Source organism: Mangifera indica, chromosome 10, assembly GCF_011075055.1.
Source record: "Mangifera indica cultivar Alphonso chromosome 10, CATAS_Mindica_2.1, whole genome shotgun sequence".
Classification (NCBI taxonomy): domain Eukaryota; kingdom Viridiplantae; phylum Streptophyta; class Magnoliopsida; order Sapindales; family Anacardiaceae; genus Mangifera; species Mangifera indica.
This window is the reverse complement of record NC_058146.1, coordinates 14,928,188-14,937,572: the sequence shown is the minus strand read 5'-3', so window position 1 is coordinate 14,937,572 and position 9,385 is coordinate 14,928,188. Positions and strand designations below refer to the sequence as shown.

Genomic DNA, 9,385 nt, shown 5'->3' with positions numbered 1-9,385 from the left:
CAATATGAAACTGTAAACCAATATATATTGCAGATTGCAGCATACTTAAAACTAACAAAATGATAGAGAAGGAAATGTTTGAAAGCAAGAAGATAGTTATACCTTCAGCAAGCATGTTGTGTTAGATTTGTGCAGAACTGCAAAACAAACCACCTCAAAAGGATATCCAGAAGGACCAGAACTTCCATAATTGCCCTTTTTATAGATGGGACCTCGTGTAATTAAAAATTGATTCGATCAAGATTACATATTAACAAACTTGCAACAGATTCAAGAATGGAGATTGCCAACCTATAAAAGGCAGCAGAAGAGGAGAGGAAAGACAAGGAAAAACACGGGGAATCGGGAGGGAAATAGGGGGCTTCAGCCACTCGTCAGAACAATTGTCACTGTAATTAGTTTCAGAATAAAGCAGTGAGTAGGGCTGCTATGTTAATTCTTTCCATTAGAAGAAGACATTTCATTCCAAAGGGCAGTTGTGTGTGTTCTGTGTAAAAAACCAGCAGGCTACTTTTGTTGAAAGCATATTTGATTGCAGGGCAGCTGAACAAACCAGGAGGACAAGGCATTTAAGAGAAGAAAATTATACCCAGTACCTCAGGTATGCAACAGTATTCAAGGGCAAGAAGCAAAATTCTCCAACGAGTTTTTCTGAATATAGATATAAAATAACTTGTCTTCCAAAACTCATCCATATTTGTGAGCCCTAATAACAAAAAACTTACATTGTAAGCTCCTTTCTCCAGACTAAGTCCATAATAACTAAGTGATCCAGGGATTGCCCTGACATTACTGGCACTGGCAATCATAGAGACGTTGTTTTGCATCTCAGTTGCCAACACCCTGTAATCTACTCTTTGCCAGAACAAAATTTCAACAACTAATGTTTTTTCTTTTTAATAAGAAATGAAATCTGAAACTTTATTGGAATAAACTTACAGTGAACTTATTGTTCATTTCCCTAAAACAATTAAAACATAAATATGAAACTCTGAACATTCATGAACATTTATTTGAACAAATCACATTATGGAAGGTAATATTTACTAGTCAAGGCACCAGAATATTACAGCTTCATGTCCGCTTCAATCTCAAAAGTATGAAAAAGCACCAACAAATTTATAGGGCACATACTACTTCATGCCCTCTAACCCTGATGATTTCAACAATGCATGCTTCTGCTGCTTTCGAACATCCGATGAATTATCCTATTAAAGATTCCCGACATTGATGAGGCTCAAAGAGGGGGAATTTAATAAACAATTTGCGCAACACAAGCAATCAGGCAAAAATACAAGGTCAAGAGTTGACTACCATTTAACTTAAAGAACTTACCACCATGGCAGAGCTAGCTGGTTTCAGCAGATGTACAGCTACAGCATCAGGAAAATCAGTTAGTCCAGAGTGTTGCTTTGACAGCCAATCAAAAAGATCCTTACGCCCTTCCGCATCAATCATAGCATCTGTCAGTATTGCTGTAATATATGGAACCTAGAACGACAAAATTAATAATGACATATGACCAAAAGACATCAGAACCAAATGACAAATGACAAAATTAATCATATAAAACATGTCAACAGCTGATTGCATGTGCACAAACCGTGCTTGGCAAATGACCAAATGACAAATGATAATGTCTCTGTCAAGTTGAATCTTGGGGATATGAGCAATCTTGTGCCAATCTTCACCTGTTTTTGGTTTGCATCTTTTCCGTCAGCTTAGGACAGTCTTGAATTATTAGTTCTCTCAAAGAGATGAGACGATTCATATCCTCCGGTAGAAATGACAATTCTAGACAGTATCAAATTGATAGTTCTCCCAAAGTGTTTGTCGAACACTGAAAAAGCCATTGCGGCAATTTCACCAGTTGTGGTAAATTAACAATTGAAAGGGATCGAAGTGGAGGCCCTGTGCTATTGAGTTCATCATGATTGTCTGATCCTGTGCTCAAATCAAGATTAAGCCTTTCACAATGTTCCAAACTAAGATCTTCTAATGAGCTTAAGTTTCTTACACCATATGGTAATGAGATTAAACGTGGACATTCTGATTATTAGTCTTCGAAGGGCTCTCAGGCAGCCAATATCTTCACACAATTTTCTAAATTGCTGCACTTGTGAATCCATAAAAATCAAAGAGAACTCAAGCAGCCAATTCCATTGCTTGGTAGATGCTTTTGCATTGTTGTTAAGGCTAACAATCTGAGACTAATTAAGTACTTCACTTTTCTTGTTAACCTTTCTAGTTGCTCACAATGTACCAGCAATAGATATTGTAAATTTTGTAGCTTCTAAATGGAACTTGGGAGTTTTTCGATAAGGGTACATCCTAGGTCCAAATATTTCTAGAACAATAATTCGGCAAAATCATGCATTAGATCATGATAAGAATAGATAAATATAAATAATTATTAATTTTTGTCAGAGCTAATAAAAGAGTATTAAGATATTTTAAAATATTCTCTATATTATTTCTTATGTTAGTTGAAATTGATATTGTTTTTTTCTCATAAAAAAATATAATAAGTAAAGGTATAATTATAATAAAATCAAAATTATTTTTATAATTTTTTAATACCTAAGATAAAGGTAGATTACCTCTTATATTATTTGTCATATCACCAGATGATAAAAAATTATCGAAATCTTTTACTATTTAACAAATCAAATAAAGTAAGATAAATAATAAAAAATAGATTACAAGAATATTATTTAAATCCACCAAGCAAACACACCCTTTTTATTACATATCTCACTAGTAGTAATAGAATGTTGCCAAAATATTTTATTATCTGACTAACCAAATAAAGTCACGCTAATAATAAAAAATAGATTACTAGAATAAATTTTAATTAACTTGAACCAAACCCCCACTAAGAAGCATATTCATTGTTTTGTATATTTTTTGTCCTAAATGTTAGTAAACTGAAGGCTTTGAGTTTTAAAAGTAGTGTCATGACATAATTTTTTTCGTAAATATGTAATACCAATTCATATTAACAAAATAATTTAATATAATCCACATGATCATTGCATTGGTTACTAAAATCTTAGAATTTCTAAAAAACGGTTTTCCAATATGCAAAGCTATATTATGTTAGGATTTGGAAATGGATTAAATCAATATATAGTAAGTTATTAATATCACTAAGAAATTCAATAAACTTTAATACCCATATTAATATCGTCCACTCAAATGATGTGCATTGGACAAATTTCGATGATCACATGAAACTCTTCAAAATACTAAATTTTTTGTTTTTAGTGTCTTTACCTTTGTCCTAAATTTAAAATAAATTGATGTTACATAAAACATGACTTTGGGGTATTGATAATAATATCAAATTTATATTGTATAAGAGAGTTTATGCATGATTTGTATATTAATTATGAATTTATTTGCTTAATTACATTTTATCACCTAATGCTTCATAAAGGAATGACTTTCTGCTTAACTAAGTTCTAAACACCAGCAAAGTAGTTACTGATTTCTAAAATTCTTCACCAAACTTAACATAAGAAGGTGGTTCATGTCATTTCTGTTTATTTGTATAAAGTTATTGAAACACTTAAACCTATTCAAATATAGTTTAATATTATCTCTTATGTAGTGGTAACCGGAATCTAGTAATGAGTTATCCAAATTCACTAACTGTTGGATTGAAATATGAATTTCTATGGAGATTTGTGATAGTAGTGACTATGATCCTAATCACTTGTTAGTTAAATCGAATAGGGTAGGTGTGATCTATGGTAAAGCAGAATAAGTGAAACATGCAATGTAACTAACCTGTGTGTTTGAAAGATAGAATAACCTTTCGAGTATCTGTCAAATCCTAGTCTTTTTATCTGATTAAAGTGAAGACACACAAGACAGTTGCAAGAGAGGTCAACGAGTGCATGATTGTTGATGGGCTAAAGATGTTTAAAAATGTAAATTACCAATGAAGAGAACTGAAGTCAAAAGAGATTGGTTTGTTTCCTTTAGTTTTAGCTTAAATATTGAATTACTTTTAAAATTATTAATTATTTTGAATATTTCATAACATTTAATATATATTTTATTGTTTTACCCTACAGGGATGAGAGAAGAGAATTTTTCTAACAAGGATGAAAAGAGGAAGACAATTTTCCCCACAAGTAAAAGACAAGGATTTCTCATCATCCCATATCAGGGACAAAGGACAAGGAAAAGCCTCCCCTAGGGAACAGTGATTAGAATGTTCTGTCCCGTCCCATCCCATTGTCATCCCTAAACAGGAGATAAATGTATTGGCAAATACCAAAAACAAGCTCTTTTGGAGTTGCCATTGGTACCAGATGTGATGGCAATGATTCTTCAACCACAGAAACAAGTAATAATGATGATGACACTGGCCAGGACATTTTTACGCTGCAGCAGTTTTTGGCTATGGAGTTGGCATCGGTTCGCTTCTTCAGGGTCTTTGCTGAAAGAAAAGTGGGGAAAGAAATATTGGTTAGTATCCAGATTCATTAAAGATATCCTGTGTATTTGTAATAAAAATGGTGTAAAAACCAAACAAAGCCGGAGTCATACCCCGTGTAAAATGTATACATGTATTGAATTTTAGTATTTAGTCACCAGCTCAAAATATTACAGAGCTTTGATTATACAATATACAAGCACTAAACTATAGCACTGAAAAAACGAATACATAATCAATAATTATTTGCAGTATACAATGAATGTAACATTTACATTAAGGTGGCAGCTGCAATTCCAGTTCAATCTCGCTCACTTTCCATTTACAAGAGGGCATCCTATGGCAGGGGATTGTATAAGACTTCGGAGCGATGGCTGCTTGTACTGCACAAAAGATTTTAAATATCAATGTTATGAGTCAATTTATAAACAATCCGAGAGATCATCTTGAGGCAGTATATCGCATACTCAGATATCTCAAGATGACACTAGGAAAGGGACTTTTGGTTAAGAAGTCAAATAGCAGAGAAATCAGTATATACACCGGCGTTAATTGGGACGGATCTCCCATTAATCGAAGGTCAACAAGTGGATACTACTATGTTTGGGGAAACTTAGTGACTTGGCGGAGTAAGAAGCAATCAATAGTAGCAAGGGGTAGTGTAGAAGCTGAATTTAGAGCTATAGCCCTAAGCATATGTGAGTTTACGTGGCTAAAATTAGTTACTCTCATAATTGAAACTCCATGAATGTTCTTTGCAATAACCAAACAGCAATAAGCATTGCTGGGAATCCTATACATCATGATCGTACTAAACATATTGAGATAGACAGTTATTTCATCAAGGAGAAGATTGAGTCAAATTTGATCACTCTGTCCTACATATTGATATGCCATTAGATTACTACCATCACGACAAAGCCACTGTTGCATATCAACTTCGAAGAATTAAGTTCCAAGTGGGGTTTAATAAACATTTATAGCCCAACTTGAGGGGAAGTGTGGAATAATTCTAAGATTTGATGATCTCATTCGAATTTGGTGTGATCTCACTTATTTTGTTTCATTTTCTTTAGGTGGTTTATTTTAGTTAGCATATATTCTATAAATATGTTAGAATATATTTGAATATATTCTAAATAAATGTTCTCCTATTGTGTAATATTGTTTATTAATAATTTTGATTTTTGTTACTTTATTTAGGATTTAGAACATGTATAAATTATGTACTGTTGAGATAATTGTAAATAAGAGAGAAATACAATTCTATTCATATTTTTTTCATTCTCTAACAAAGAAACACTGATCTAGAAAATGAAAACTAATGCAAGCAAGCAGTGGAGGAAGTCAGAGGCTGCCTCCCAAACAAAAAGCATAGATACATTAGAATTATGTTTCTGCACTACTTTTACGCTAGACATGGAAAGCCTCCACATTTTGAAAGCACCTTTGAAGGAAAACAAGAAAGTAGAGATTGCTGAAGAAAACAAAGGCAGGCAAAAAACTAAAATACATGACATTTCAACTATATCAAAAGAACATGAAAAGATGTAAAGATACAGAACTCACAAGTAAAACTGGCAATAAAAAGCGTGAACTGGCAGAGAAGTGGGTTCTAAGACCACGGGCAAGATTACCAATAGCCTGAATGGCTTCTACTGCAACAGCAATATTAACATCTGTTATAAGCTGCATGCAAACACCTCATCAGACTTTTACTTGAAAATCAGCTCACAATCACATGACAGGCTTTCTAACCACAACTAAGATAAAAAGGTCAGAGAATAAAGAGAGCCTATGTACATTGCAATGCCAAATTTTCATTCCAACAAAGGAACTCCAGCTAGCCAGATATAATAATCTCAAACAAAACAAAACTAATTATAAATTAAAACCCATTATATTCTGATTGAAGAGGTCTTTTCAACCTTACCTCATCAGAAAACTTTCAAGATCATATGCATATTCAAACATTGCCAGAAATGAATTCACAAACCAGAATAAGGCATTCTAAATAGCAGAAATCAAATATTAGAAAGGCAGAAAGCTGCCCTCACCAGTCCATCTGCTATCAGAAACAATGAGTGAAAATATACAGTGTAAATAACCTAATTCACTTCAATTATGAAGAAAAGAATACCTTCTTCAAGGTCCGGCAAACTTCTGAAAAATCACCGGGGGGATCTTTTTGGTTGAAGCAAGCTTGGTTAGCTCTGCAACAGCCTCCTTCCGTTCCAACCACTTGGTAGCTTTCTAAAAAGAGAGACAAATTACTACAACAAAATAAGCATGACAAACATTGTGTTATACTAACTAAAAAAGATAGTAAGGCCATTAACAATAGAAAAAATTGTGATTACAATTAAATAGAAAATAAAGATAAAGATGCATTAAACATCAATAAAAAAAATTATTGAAACACAAAGAGAGAGCACTTACCACTCCTTCCCAAAAACCAGATTTCTCTAAAGGTGTTGATATGTCAACAGGATCAATGAGTTCATATTCATCTATTTCCTGAGGAGCTGCTAAAAATGAACATATAGGAAGCACTAGCTAACACTATTACACAATAATAAGATCATGAAATTTCATAGTGCCTCAATAAAAATGGCATACCCCCAACTGCAGACTCTTCAGAAGCACCAAGACCCACATTTTCAAACACAGTTTCCTGTTCTGGCTCCTTATCTTGTTCAGATCTAAAAATTATATGAAAATTAATTCCACCACATGTATGGCAAAACTGACCAGCAAGATCTGCTCAATCAAATTAAATTTCAAGTAACAGAACAGGATACAAGGACATGTTATACAAAATATATATAACAGCACCAACATACTGGCTTTTGCCTTAAATCAGTCCCATGCATATTAGACAAAAAGTTCCTTGTATAGATTGATAGACTCCAACCTTACAAATAATAGAAGATGATTTTAACATTATCAAAACCCAACAGACCTGCTGGCTTTCAAAAATTGCATAGTCAGTGTTCAGTGGACTTGAAAACAACAAATCATTACCAGCACATGGACTTGAATTCATGTAGCACGAGGTAATTGACAAAATTAATAAGCAATTATATATATGTGTGTGTGTGTGTACGTTATATTATGAAGGTGATGAGATAACTTTCATCTACAGATAGCACAATACAAAAACAGGAGTTTAAACAAGAGTATTAAAAAGATAAAGCATAACCAGAACATCAGAGAAAAGGATCTGAAGGTATACTACAAAAACAAATTTATCTTGTTTATAACAAAGATATACTTCTTCACAACAAAGCACTGACCTAATCTTCCGAGTTGCCCTAGCTGTCCCCGTTACATTTACAAGCTCAGCCTCCAGCTCTTTTTTCTTCAAAAAACAGAATGAAAGAAATTTTAATTACTTCCAATTGATATGTTTGTCATAAAATGTCAAGTACCAAAATTTTAATATTTAGTATACTACCATTGTATCCCTCATTTTCTCGAAAAATATTGAATTGACAGGGTCTTTTCCAATCCAACGACAAAGTTCAAGAGTAAGTCCTCTAGAGCATGCACGCACATTTTGGTCTTGATGGTCAAAGAGTTCCGGAAGCATCTTCAAAATTCTTTTTGGAGGTACAATTTTAGATCCAAATTCACTATTTAAAAACAAGACAGCAACAGAAACCTAATTAGGCTAACAAATAACATTGTCCAATAACTTCTCCGTACTTATCCCAAAAAAATTCTCATTACTGCACAAACCTTAGGGCTTGAAACATGACATCTATAGCAGGCACAACTGCTTTCGCAACCTTGTTCTTTATTGCTTTCTCCATAGAATCCTACAATCCCCACATCAAACCTGATTACATAAACCCTAAAACTTGAAATTACCCTTAAAAGACATATCTTGTTCTCGTACTTCAACTACTGATCAACTAGTGAATAAAAAACACATGCAATGCAACAACAACTAGTTAAAAAGAAGAAGAAGCATACAAAAAATACGTCCACAGCCTCCAATTCAACCCAAAGCATAAAAGCTGCTTGAGCTTTTTCAACTGTTTTGGGCCTTCCCGTCAAGCATTTTGCTACAATTGCATCACAAACTTCTTTCGCATACCAAATCACTCAAAAACCATTAATTTTATTTAATTCATTCACATTGCACAAGAGGAAAAACACTAGCGTCTCAGCCTCTTCACCTGCCAGCATCCGCATCCGCGGCCTTCAGAAAAGCAATCAATGCATCAAGCGCTTTCTCTTGCACAGGCGCATTCGAATCCGCAACCGTCTTCCTAAACAATGGACCTAAACAACGAAAACGAGACCGTATCAACTCCTCAAAATCTAATTAACCAAAAAAACGCCGTACCGCTTCACAACAACAATTACATTGAAATCAGATCCAAACAAACACCAGGCAAATCAGATCTAACACGTTCCTTAAAAATCACACTCACCGAATTATCTTATACGCGCGTCCTTAGGATCAGTAATGGAGTCGCAAAGCGAAGCCAAATCAATGTTGGCGTCGTTCCGAACGTTCCAATTCTTGTGCAACAATCGATCTTCCCAAGGCAATTTCTTCGCCTCTTTCAATAGCTTCTCTTCTTCCGACACTGTCACTTACGACTCCGAACTCTGTTCTTCGCCAAAACGAATGGTTTTAGCTTCTTCGTCTTCTTTGAATCGAGAGCCAGCTCCGAAGAGAAACGACATGACAAAGCGAGGGTACAGTATCTTTATCTTACACCTACAGAGTGAATAGAGTGGCGGGGTATTCTGGGCTGTAAGCCTTGAATGTTAGTCACGCCCACGCTGGAAGCGGAGCGTGGCAATACTGACCAATCAGGAGGAGAAGAGTGGAACGTTCAAATGGTGAGCCGCGTCCACTTTTTATTTTATATTTCACGGTACTCTATTAATTTATATAGTTAATATATAGAATTTTATTAA

General features: G+C 34.2%; 1 pseudogene; it reads right to left on the bottom strand.

Moving 5' to 3' along the window:
• Positions 1-3,965: 3,965 nt before the first annotated feature.
• LOC123226786 lies at positions 3,966-9,148 on the bottom strand (annotated as a pseudogene).
• Positions 9,149-9,385: the final 237 nt, after the last annotated feature.